The 11,279-nt window shown below is 29.8% G+C and overlaps 1 protein-coding gene across 14 annotated transcripts in view; it reads right to left on the bottom strand.

Annotated features, from left to right (window-relative positions):
• Nucleotides 1-7,567, bottom strand: part of LOC109542836 — a 63,458-nt gene extending 55,891 nt beyond the window's left edge. For 9 of the 14 annotated variants that reach the window (XM_048668059.1, XM_048668063.1, XM_048668066.1 and 6 more), the window contains exon 1: nucleotides 3,290-3,465. The gene's annotated coding sequence lies outside the window, so the exon portion shown is untranslated. Of the gene's footprint in view, nucleotides 1-3,289; nucleotides 3,475-6,463; nucleotides 6,585-7,340 lie in introns of those variants that run through there. The other 5 variants (XR_007281906.1, XM_048668074.1, XM_048668060.1 and 2 more) reach the window with 4 other exon arrangements.
• Nucleotides 7,568-11,279: the final 3,712 nt, after the last annotated feature.

The following is an 11,279-nucleotide window of genomic DNA, read 5'->3' as shown; positions in this document are numbered from 1 at the left end:
TTTTTTTTTGTTTACATAATGTATGTATCGTGTCGCAACAAAAAGAAAATGTTTTATTGATGCACATTACAGTTCTTTGTTCAATGTATCAAAGTCAATGAGAGTTAGTTAAAATTATCACAAAACTATCCCAGTATGAAAAAAGCATATATTAATTGCTCACTAAGATCACAAAATATGTAGATTTTAATATTTATTTTGCACTAAGTATTCGAATTTTTATTTTTTTTATACAAACATAGCACTTCTTAGGTAGAAAAGAAACGAGTTTACGTTCTATCAAATGAAAATGTTGCAAATATCAGTGGCAAGTTTATGTTTCAAAAATTGTATTCTTAAAATAATTTAATTATCTGACCAGAGTGATTTTTTTGGTTCTACTAAAAACAAATCAAGAACTGCTGTTGGGATATTTGGTTAAGCCTTAAAATATTTACGTGAAAAATTACATTCTTCAATTCTTCATCAACCATCCAGTATATTTTGAAGTTGCATCCAAAAGAAAAATACTGTGCTTTATTTTATCAAGATATTTTATCTAATTTATTCAAATAACGTACTCATTTATTTCTTTATTAAAAGATAAAATCCAATTTACTGAAATGTTAATATATGGATGGAATCCATTTTTTAGAGTTTCACGCCATTAAATCTGTAGCTCACCTTAGAAACTACGTATTAAATAAGTCATCTAAAGAATCGTTAAAACATGTGCTAAATATTTAAGCAAATTTGCTATTTGATTACGGTTGTAAACCCAGCATTGGCGATTTTGTATTTGTTGTTTGCTTTAATGAACAAACAGATTAATATCTGGAATATTTTATCCGAAATTGTGTAAATCGATATGGAATTTTAATTAGTGTTTTATCCGATGTTCAGTTATGTTAGAGTTGTGTACGGAGGTTTTTGCATAAAACAATGGTCATCCAATTTTTAGACAGTTTGAGTCTAACGGGGATTAAAATCGCTAAATCAAAAATACGTATTTTACTTGAAAATTTTCTACTACAGATCGATTACTATGTTAAGTTTCGCTCGTTTGGATGTAAGACATTTTTATACAATTTCAGTATATAGAGTTTCAAATTTGAGATATTACGACATTAACTAATTTTTTAAATGACAATTCTAATTTTTTATGACTATTCTTAATATTCTTTATTTATATTTAAGAAACATGAACTAATCTGAAAAATTAATAAATCTTATATTCATCTCATAATACAAGTACAATAATAATGTTTCTTCAATAAATGCCCAAAGATTGTTCATTAACTGACTGACAATACTCTGAAAAGACAATTCTTTCTAATTTCTAATTGCTTCGAAGGAAATTGTCCTACAGTCCAATTGTGTTTATTTCCATACTTTTCGATTTCTTGCCGAAAAAAATTTGCTTTTCAAGTACCGAGATAAGAAATGGGTTCTAAATCCGGACATTTGGGAGGCCATTCAACAGTTCGGTCCAATACTACTAATCCATCGGAATAAATTATCTAGATTAGATTTTCAGGAATAGGTTTTGAAAAATGAGCTGTACAAATTTTGGTGATTTCAGATGGTTTCATTCAGAACACTGGCTTCTCCGGATTTGAAAATGGAGCCAAATTCGAGACTGGTTCTTTGTGCAAGAATTTAAATTAAAAAAATTCAAATTTAATGCGGTCAGTAAATCCGCACTACAAAAGTTTATGGAATGTTATTTATTTTTGGAAATTTTCTAGCGAGTTTTAGTTTATTTTTTACATAATTTTTAATTCTTAATCTGACGTTCGACTGACTATTCGATAACTCGGCATAAACATATTTAAAAAATCAATCTTGAAGCGGAAATATGTCTTCTATATTCTGAATTAAGAAAAACAACCAAATGGAAATTCTGACTGGGTGTTATTTTGCTTAAATTAATTTATGCAAAATATAAAGTCCACCATTTAAATTACCAAATGTTACAAAATTAAAAATCGGTGAACTGCTTCTCAGCTTCTGCAGATGCAGCATCTCAAATGTTTTAAAGTATGATAAATTACTTTGGTAATTGTAGCTTGGCCGATCAAATGTCAGTGGTTACAAGTGTTTGTTATCTTACAATGGGAAGACGAATAAAAGGTCATTGGCTGAATTGCTAAAATCATTGCATCAGTAGTTTTCTTTCTACTCTCATCGGTGTTTTTCAATTAGTTCCACGAAACCTCAACAATTCAGCACGGAAATCTGAATTTTAATGATATGCGCAATTCAGCCTTAATATGTTTTTTCTTCGTATGGATTTAATTCATGCGATGTCCTTTAGAGAGAACGATTTAGCATAAATTACCTAACGTGTCTTTAAAATGCTAATGCTTTATAAATGTATGCCAATATAAATTAAGATCTGTTGTTTCGCAGACAAATAGCTTGTGGTCTAGTCACTGTCTATTTCGATAATTTAAAAGAAAAATATATAATTGTCAGACATGTGCATCAACACATAAAACTAGTAAAGTGCAATGTTGTGAAAGAGTTTCTCGCATTTTGTTTGCACAAAATTAATTTATCGTGATCTAATCAAGTTTGCTGGGTTTCACATGCTTGAAAATTTAAATGTGTTTTTAGCAACAGCCGGTGATTATTAGATGTGGTGATACGTAGATTATCTACAAAATTTAACATGTCTTCTTGCAATTTACGTTGGAAACCACTTTTAAACAATTTACCAAATTAACCTCATTGGGAATGGATTTGTAGTAAGAAATCTGAAGTAGAGTTTTTCTTAAAAATTGAAAGCAATGCTCTTTTTCTAATCGTTACAGTCTCAAGCTTTAACAGGGCGAACACACATTTAAGAAATTTGGAAGAAAGTTTACTTTAATACATTTTTTATTAAATTATTTAACGTTATGAAATGCTAATGAATTTACGCTAATGAAAAGTTTAAAGCATGATCGTAACCTGAAAAATTTTTGGACGAAACAATTTTCTTGATTATTATGCTGGACAATTTATCGATTACTTCATAACCTAAAAAAAATTAATAAATTTGTATAAATTTACTCATGCGAAATTTTCATATTGTAAATTATTCGATGCAGACCTAACATTTATTCCTCGTTCTATTATGGTACAATTTAGGAAACAGATCGTTAAAGTGTCTAGTCTAGTCTCATTTTATAATAATTATTTGAATTTACAGGCATTTTGAGTGAATATTCATTTAACAATTATACATTATGATATTAACATAATGAAACAACAATATTATTTTGCATTAACAGCAGCAGGAAGAATTTGCAAGAAGCGCACTTACTTTCGTGTGCAGATTTTTTTGGTTTTGGCTACTGGGCTGAATTATCCACAATCTCAATAAAAATGTCCATTTTTAGCATTAAAAAAGCATTCACAAAAACCACTTTTCCCCAATTTGTCGGGCACTTTTCTTTCCGCACAGTCGCGCGAATTGTGGTGATCGCTCCTTAAGTTTTGAGCGACTAAAACCAATGTAAGCGAGAGTCTGTTCCTTGAGATGTGTTTATTTTACAAACATATGTAGGTAAACAATTTCTTGGTTTTTTAAATTAGCCTATTAAACATGATTGTATGCCTCGTCGGCACTGTTGGCCTAATAAACTGGAATGTTTGACTTAGATTATGTCTTTCGCTTGAAATTCATGCGGCTTAAACAATGCATTTTGGGTTTCAACGCTCGAAATTTTCCTTAACGTACCGGATAAATTAAGAATTATTGGCGTTTTTTGGTTGTACATTGCGAGTTTTACACGGGACAAGTATTTTTACAACTAGTTAAGAGGGTTGTCCACATTTAGCAAAAAATCTTAAAGTTTAATATATTAGTTGATGTGATGTTAATTTAACCAGTTATTGAGATTTTATTTTATTTTTTTTTGTTTTGTAATTGTTTCACTGGAAGACTAATGCTGAAAAATACGTACACAAATTCAGTGAAAGACAATACATATACATCATCAGTAACAGACGATTTTTCTGATCTTCATCTACGCCCTTGTCTCATCACATGTCGAATAAAAGTGTGCTTCAATATTTACGAGCCTTTTAATGAAAACGTTCCAAAGCAAAGGCCTCCCTCGACTATCCTGTTTAATATCCCATTGCCTAGCTATATCTATATGTATATATCCTCTAGCGAAATGTCAAAGGACTAAAGATAAAACTGGGGCACATCCTGATATTTCCCAACCCCTGCGGAAAGTAATGAGACGTTTTTGGGCTTGGTATAGGATATTCCTTCAAAAGTGTATGTTGTTTCAGTGGAAAAACAGTAAAAAATATTTTATTTTAAACAACTCAAAATTTTAGGATTGACTGACTCTTCTATCGCATTTTTTAAATATGGATCGTTGCTAAAGTCTTGAATTATTTAATTTCGATTCAAGTAGTAGCTTTTCCCCATTTACCCATGACTGAGAAATATTCATAATTTTCTCAATGTTCCTACTAGTGGGTGTTTAAGATTTGGCAAAATCATTTAATAATAGAGTAATTTTCTTCGAGAAGCAAGTTGGAACTGAAAAAACAACGGAACAAATTGAGAAAACACGTGAGAGTATGGGGTAAAATTTTAAAAAGCTATCATACAAAAGTTTAATAACTTAACTTTTTAATAACGAATTGAGCTGCGTATCATTCTTCAAGTTTTCGATATTTAGGGTTATTTACTTTAAGTTAACTGAGGTCAAAAATGATATAAGAATTAATTTGTAACTCAGATATTTTTTAACAATCTAAAAGCAATACTTATTTTGAGGCTGTCGTTGTCTTTTTTCTTAGCATTTTCGTAGATAGTGTTATTGATTCAAATGGTTCATCTATATTTTTTTTTTTTCGAAAATTTTCGGAAAACGTCTAATAACTAATTTTGAATTGAAAAACAATTTGAAGATCAGACAAAGTAGCGCAAACTGAATAAACATTTGAGAAATTTAACAAAAAAATATATGTATGTAGAGCATCACGCATCACTAATCTTCAACTTGTTTTTTAATGCTTTTCAGTATACATTAATTTAATTTTCTATTACGTATGTTTTTAAATTTCCAATAGCTTTGTTCTCATTTTTATAATTGAATTACAAAAGTTCACTAATCCCTCACTCATCATGGTCACGCAAAGCAGGAAACTTTCTTTCTAATGCGGAAACTTTATAAGTGATGATGCAGAAATCGATCAAATTTGCTGACCCATTAGTTATTCGACTTTCTAATATAATTAAGATTCAGGGACTCAGCTTCAAGCAGCTTACCTATTGTAGTTTCCTCGCTTCAATCTACCGTTTCGAAAAATAAACTCCTTTTTTTAAATGTAGACTCATATTCTATATGTTTTACTTAGTTCTGAGTAGAACTTGACATCATTCAGTAAATTTAGAAAACTGAAATTTGAAAAATGAGCTTTTAAATAATCTAGAATAACGGTGAGTCGAATTAACTCATTCATAATAGATGATAACATTCGTATTATTAGCAGATGGATTGTGGATCAGCTTTGAACGTGTTATTATTAGAAACTTCTTATAAATTGAGTTATTGAAGTACACTTCAGTCTGGCAAACAGTCAAGTACACTTCCGAGGCCCAGTGAACTGCTGATCAATTGGAGAAGCAGCTTATCGAATAGATGCATAAATTGAAGTAATTTCTCAATTTTTAGCAATCGTTTTTGTGTGGAAATTTTGGAAAATATCACAATAAATTAAGCTTAGCAGAATTATTTATTAGTGGTATTTAGTAAAAACATGTTTTTTTACCTCAAAGATTTTAAATTTAAGGATTGATATTTTATATACAAAAAAAACTTTTTGTCGATTGCTATCGGAGGTTACAGCTGATATTTTGCAAATGAAACAGTTTTCGTTGATTTGATAATAACTGGTCATGATTTCCTCTTTAATATAATGCCAAGTTAGTTTCCAAAAATCACCAAATAATAAATATATGAAGATATGGAAAAGAAGAAATATAACTTTATTATATAACGAAAGTTTTCAATTCCAATGGACGATAAATTAAGTTTTGAAAACTGGTACGTAGAGAAAAAATGAATATAAAGCACGAGAACGTGTTAAATTTGAACATGACTAGATTTTCTTTGACATGGGAATTTAATTGTTTATTGTTTAAGAGCACGTAAAAATGTTTGCGTGTCTTTTATAGAGCTCATATTAGAACACGCAAAATTATAAAATGTGATTAAATGTAGGAACAAAGCATTAAACAAATTAAGGACATATTTTAGACACATATACTTATTAACTGAATTCATAGTTCTAACATTTTGTATATTTTGCTGTAATATTACAACATACGAAGCACAACAAACTTTAACAAAGGAGTTGAAAGTATTAAACGTTTAAAAGACGTGAGGAAATTCTGTCTTTTTTAAAGACAAAAATTTTTGAGGCGAAATACCCAAAAAGAAGTTTGTAAAAAATGTAAACGTTTACTTACACTAAATACTGAACAGCCACATTAGCATAGTTTAGCACGCATATTTGTAGCATTAATATCCGGATTTTCACATATTATAATCACTGACATTATTTAGGAACTTCCACCGATTTTTTGCTGCGTTTACGGTAAGTTACATCGCGAATGTCTAGTCTTCCTTATTTGGTTAGGGGTAGAGAGGCCATGATAACAGGCGGGAAAATCGATAGGAACCGAACAGCTGTTTTCCCGGACTGCAGGAAAATTGATTCATTTAAATTTGATCATTGTTGCACAAAACTCGTTTAGTCAAACAGAAGAAAATTATGTGAATAAAATTTTGTTTTTAACGAAAAATAGGTACAGATAAAGAAGCAAGTCTTTGCGATAAATTTGACTTATATAATACTTTTTTATATTTTAATGTTACTTCTGAACTTCTAATCTGGACATGAAAAACTTTGATTATTAAACATGTAATTAAAAAGCGACGGAATTTTATGTTCTGGGCCTCAACGTGTTTGAGATGTAAGATGAAAATTTTGCATCTTACAGCTCATTTTTACTACTCCATTCAAATCATTCACTCAGCTTCAAGGCAACTCCTCAGGAAGAACACCTGCTGAGAAAATCTTCAATTTCATAATTCCAAATCCACGATTCTGAAACATTTACTGACTTTTACCACTTTAAAAAGTCTGGTATGTGAGGTGCCTAAGACATTTTTTTAAATTAAAATTGGTTCTTTTTTTAATTATTCCATTTTCTTGTGTGTTTTAATGCATGTCGACTAACACGGAGATATGAAAATACGTCGTCGACTGATTTTATTTTCACTCCATTTTGCCGCCAAAAACATTGAAAACTCGGCACATTCTCTGATTTTGAAAATTCTTACCTTAACACCCTGGATTTCCGATACCAATGAATTTCTTATATTGATTAAAAGATCAAAATCGCTTTCTGATACTCCGCATATGTCAATCTTCTTCGTTTCATTCAAATAAGACATAAAACAAGTAACAACACCTCAATTTGAATCGGACCGAACTAATACTCTCGCGTCTTTATATACGCAAACAATCACTAACTAAACGAATCAAGACAGAACCCGAACAGATGGAAACAAGTTTACAACTGGCGAAAATTTTATTGGCTTTCAAGTTTCATTTAGAGATGGAAATAGACATGTGAGCCGAGAAAATTGAGATAATGCAAATGTAAACCTGCGGCGAATCTTCGCATTGAGCTTTTTGAGTCGGTATTTGAGAATTAAAATCAATAGGTTAGCTGTAAGGCGGCTGAGTAACTTCGTATGTTTCCACAGTTTTCCTGCTGTTTGTGAGCGTACGCTTTTGTTATTTGCTTCAAATTATCGCTTCGTTTTTGTTTCATCTATTCCCACACATACTGTTGCATAATAACCGTCCTTTATTGTGAGATTTATGCTAAATCACTGCAATCCATTGATTAGGATTTGTAATTAAGTTTTGCGTCCTGCGAAAAAGTGAATGTATTATACATAGATAGCACTAAATTTTTGTGACTTTTTGGCTTTCAGCTACTTTAGTCGTTAACACTTTCCGTACGTTCTATGTACAGGCAACTAATTAAAAATTCGTCATCGTCTATTAAAAGTTTAGTTTCACAAACCTGAAGGTAACTTTGTTGTGGCCTATTTTAATTGCATTTCCTGCTTAAATTCTACTAAATTCATTATTACGTCACCTATTATTAAAACTCGCTTACTTAAACAATAGAAAACTATTTGAAATTATCTAGGTTTATTACAGTATTATCCAAACATTATTTTCCTGCAAAGTACGTCGTTTTCCGTCCTCTGTGGATGACAGGATTGCTTTAGGTGGTTGGATCAAAAGCCCACTTTAAGCTCACAGTGTGCGCGTATAGGAGATGCAGAAGAGATGGCAGCACCTTGATAAATCCTGCATTGAAATAACGGTCTTCATACAGGGTGTTCCGAAATAATACGTCAACAAATTTAATTTGGATTGGATCAAAATTTGATCTGTTACTTGACGTGTTTTTCGTCCATATTTTTGTAAACTTGCATTTTATGCTTTAGTTTACTATTATTTTCAAATTTCTAATATTTTCAACAAATGTTTCCTATGATTAATGGGAAAAGTTGCATTTTCTCCGGTGTATCAAAGAGCTGGAATCACATTTTGTCTTACGTAAAGAACCACGAATGAAAGAGCATGTAAAAGCATACAAAATGTGTAACTGATTTACCAAAAATTTCACTAAAATCTGCTTGATCTTATATACGAGTAAAATCACGTTTACGTATTTGAAACATTTTACCATATACTTTTTTGGACCCAAGTGCTATTTATAGGGTCTAATAAGTTAAACTAATTATACTTGACGCAAAGAGATTTTTATATCTAAAAGATTGCGTTTTACAAGGAACATTGGAAGGAAAAAGGCACCTTGAATTTTCACAATAATTTAACCATTTAAACACAATTTAAACTAGTAAGTTAAAGGCCCTGCAGCTCAGTTATTTTTGACAGTTCGACAAACGATTGTGCGACTTTCAAATTCGAGTTTTCCTTGTAAAATCGTATTTTTGCACATTTTGCACGGCACCATATAAAATGATCCTAATACTTTCCATACATGAAATATATTATTTTCCTGCTTGGCGTTATTTATATGGTCCGGATATTGAATTTATAAGCAAATAGTTTTTTTTTTGAGGCAGTAAATGTAAACTCAATGCTTGCACCCGACACTTTGAGTAATATGCGACATTCACTGATTTCAAAAAAACACAAAAATCTGATTAAAAACCAAAATTCAATAAATCCCGTTATATAAGGTAAACAATTGAAACAGCTCAATAATATTTAATTCGTTTAATGATCTAAAAACGATACAATAATATATCTATACTAGACACTAAGAAAACGTGGATAAACATAGAAAATGACAAAATTGCAGAATAAAAGACGCGCAACATGCATGCGACTTTCTTTACCGTACAAGCAAATTTGGAGCCATGATTTCAATTTTAATTGGATTTTTGTACTTTCAATTGCTCTGCAATAATTGATGGTGTATCTATTGTAGGCTTTGTAACTTAAAACTAACAAACACACACTTAAAATTATACGAATTTCCGAATTGTTGGGAGATTAAAGCTAAATGCGGTACAAAAAGACTGTGATTTTTGTGTCACAAATAGCGGGCTTCTAAACAATTCGAAATGCTCTATAAAACTAAATTAATTAATTATAATTACAAAAAAAACACATAGATAAGTAAGAAAACTTGATATAACTTATAAGGCACACTTATACCAAACACAAAAAACTTAAACTAACGATGTTTTTGTTTTTAATTATTTTAGTGTTATACATCTTCATAGAGGCTTTGGTAGACAAATTATTTTTTTTTGTTTTTTTTTAAATAGATATTCTTTTATGAAAAACACACAAAATTAAATGAAATGGGTCATAAACTACATATTTTCCAATATGGGAAAATATGCAATTTACAATTAAACATAAAACAACTGAATAAAAAAAACAAACGCGAAACATAATAACTAAATCCAAATAAAACCTGAAATCATACTAAACTTAAAATGAAATCAAATCAAACGAAACTTAAGAAAAACAAATATTCTGCATTTTTAATACGCCAAACAAAAACGTAAATTCAACAACAAAATAACAATAAATAACAATTCAACAGACCAAATTTATATCGTACCGACTGAAAACACGTTTCAATTGAACAATTTTAATTGATATGAGTGAAAACATCCAGATATTTGGTGCTTTAGCAGCTTTAGAAGTAAGATTTTTTTGCATTTTGTTTAAAGGAAATAAAATCCCCGGTATCGCAAAAGAAGAAACAAAACAAAAACTTAACACATTTTTTTTAATGTTCGATCAGTCTGCTATAAAAAATTAGAACAATTCAAGACAGGAAAAAGTAAAGCAGTATTTCCGATAATCAATAAAATCTTTTAAATACTGAACATGCAATATGAAATTGTAGAAAGTAAACGAACATACCGATTTATCCAGGAAATTGTTCGATATTATAAAGAAATAATAAAACATGCACAATAAAGAGATAAGAGAAAAACTAAAAATGAAGAAACTTTCAAACATGCATATTAACAGGAAAAATATTAACAATCCACCAGAACACAATTTTCATAGTTCATAAAACGTAAACTCTAGAAAAGATACTAAAAAAATAAAATAAAGGTTAAAACAGGATAAGCCATTATTATGAAGGCGAGAAGCGAAAGCATTAAGTGTGGCGATTGTAATTTATGGGCAATTTATGAATCAAATGTTATGATAAGCGTTTTTAAAATCACTTTTTTTTCACAATTTTTTTCGTAAACAAGTTTTTATTTGGAAAAATTTTTACAAAGTGAAATTGGCAATCTCCACATATGAAAGTAAAAGAAAAATAATTTTTGTCGATACTCGAAAACTACGTTTTAAAATATAGAGAAACATCATTACTTTTGGAATTCGTATATGCATTTTACAATTTGGTTGTAATTGAAGGGAATGGATGTTCAAAAAATATCTGTCCAAAGGAAGTAAATTGTTTTCAATTAATTAATTTTTCAGAAGAATTTGAAAAGACTGAAATTGATCCTAATGGATATCAGTTCTGAAGTGGAAAACAAATAAAAAATAACTACAAATCGTGCAACATTAATAGAAATAAAAAATGTAAAAAAAATAAATGAACCAAGAAAAAATAAATAAAACTTGCTGTATCAAAAACTACTAAACATTTTTTTGCATTAGATAAGGCAAATTATAGTTGTTTGATT

Source organism: Dendroctonus ponderosae, unplaced genomic scaffold (assembly GCF_020466585.1).
Source record: "Dendroctonus ponderosae isolate FM_Combo_2020 unplaced genomic scaffold, Dpon_F_20191213v2 Dpon_F_20191213_7, whole genome shotgun sequence".
Classification (NCBI taxonomy): domain Eukaryota; kingdom Metazoa; phylum Arthropoda; class Insecta; order Coleoptera; family Curculionidae; genus Dendroctonus; species Dendroctonus ponderosae.
Note: the sequence above shows the minus strand (reverse complement) of the source record. Positions and strands in the feature narration are given on the sequence as shown.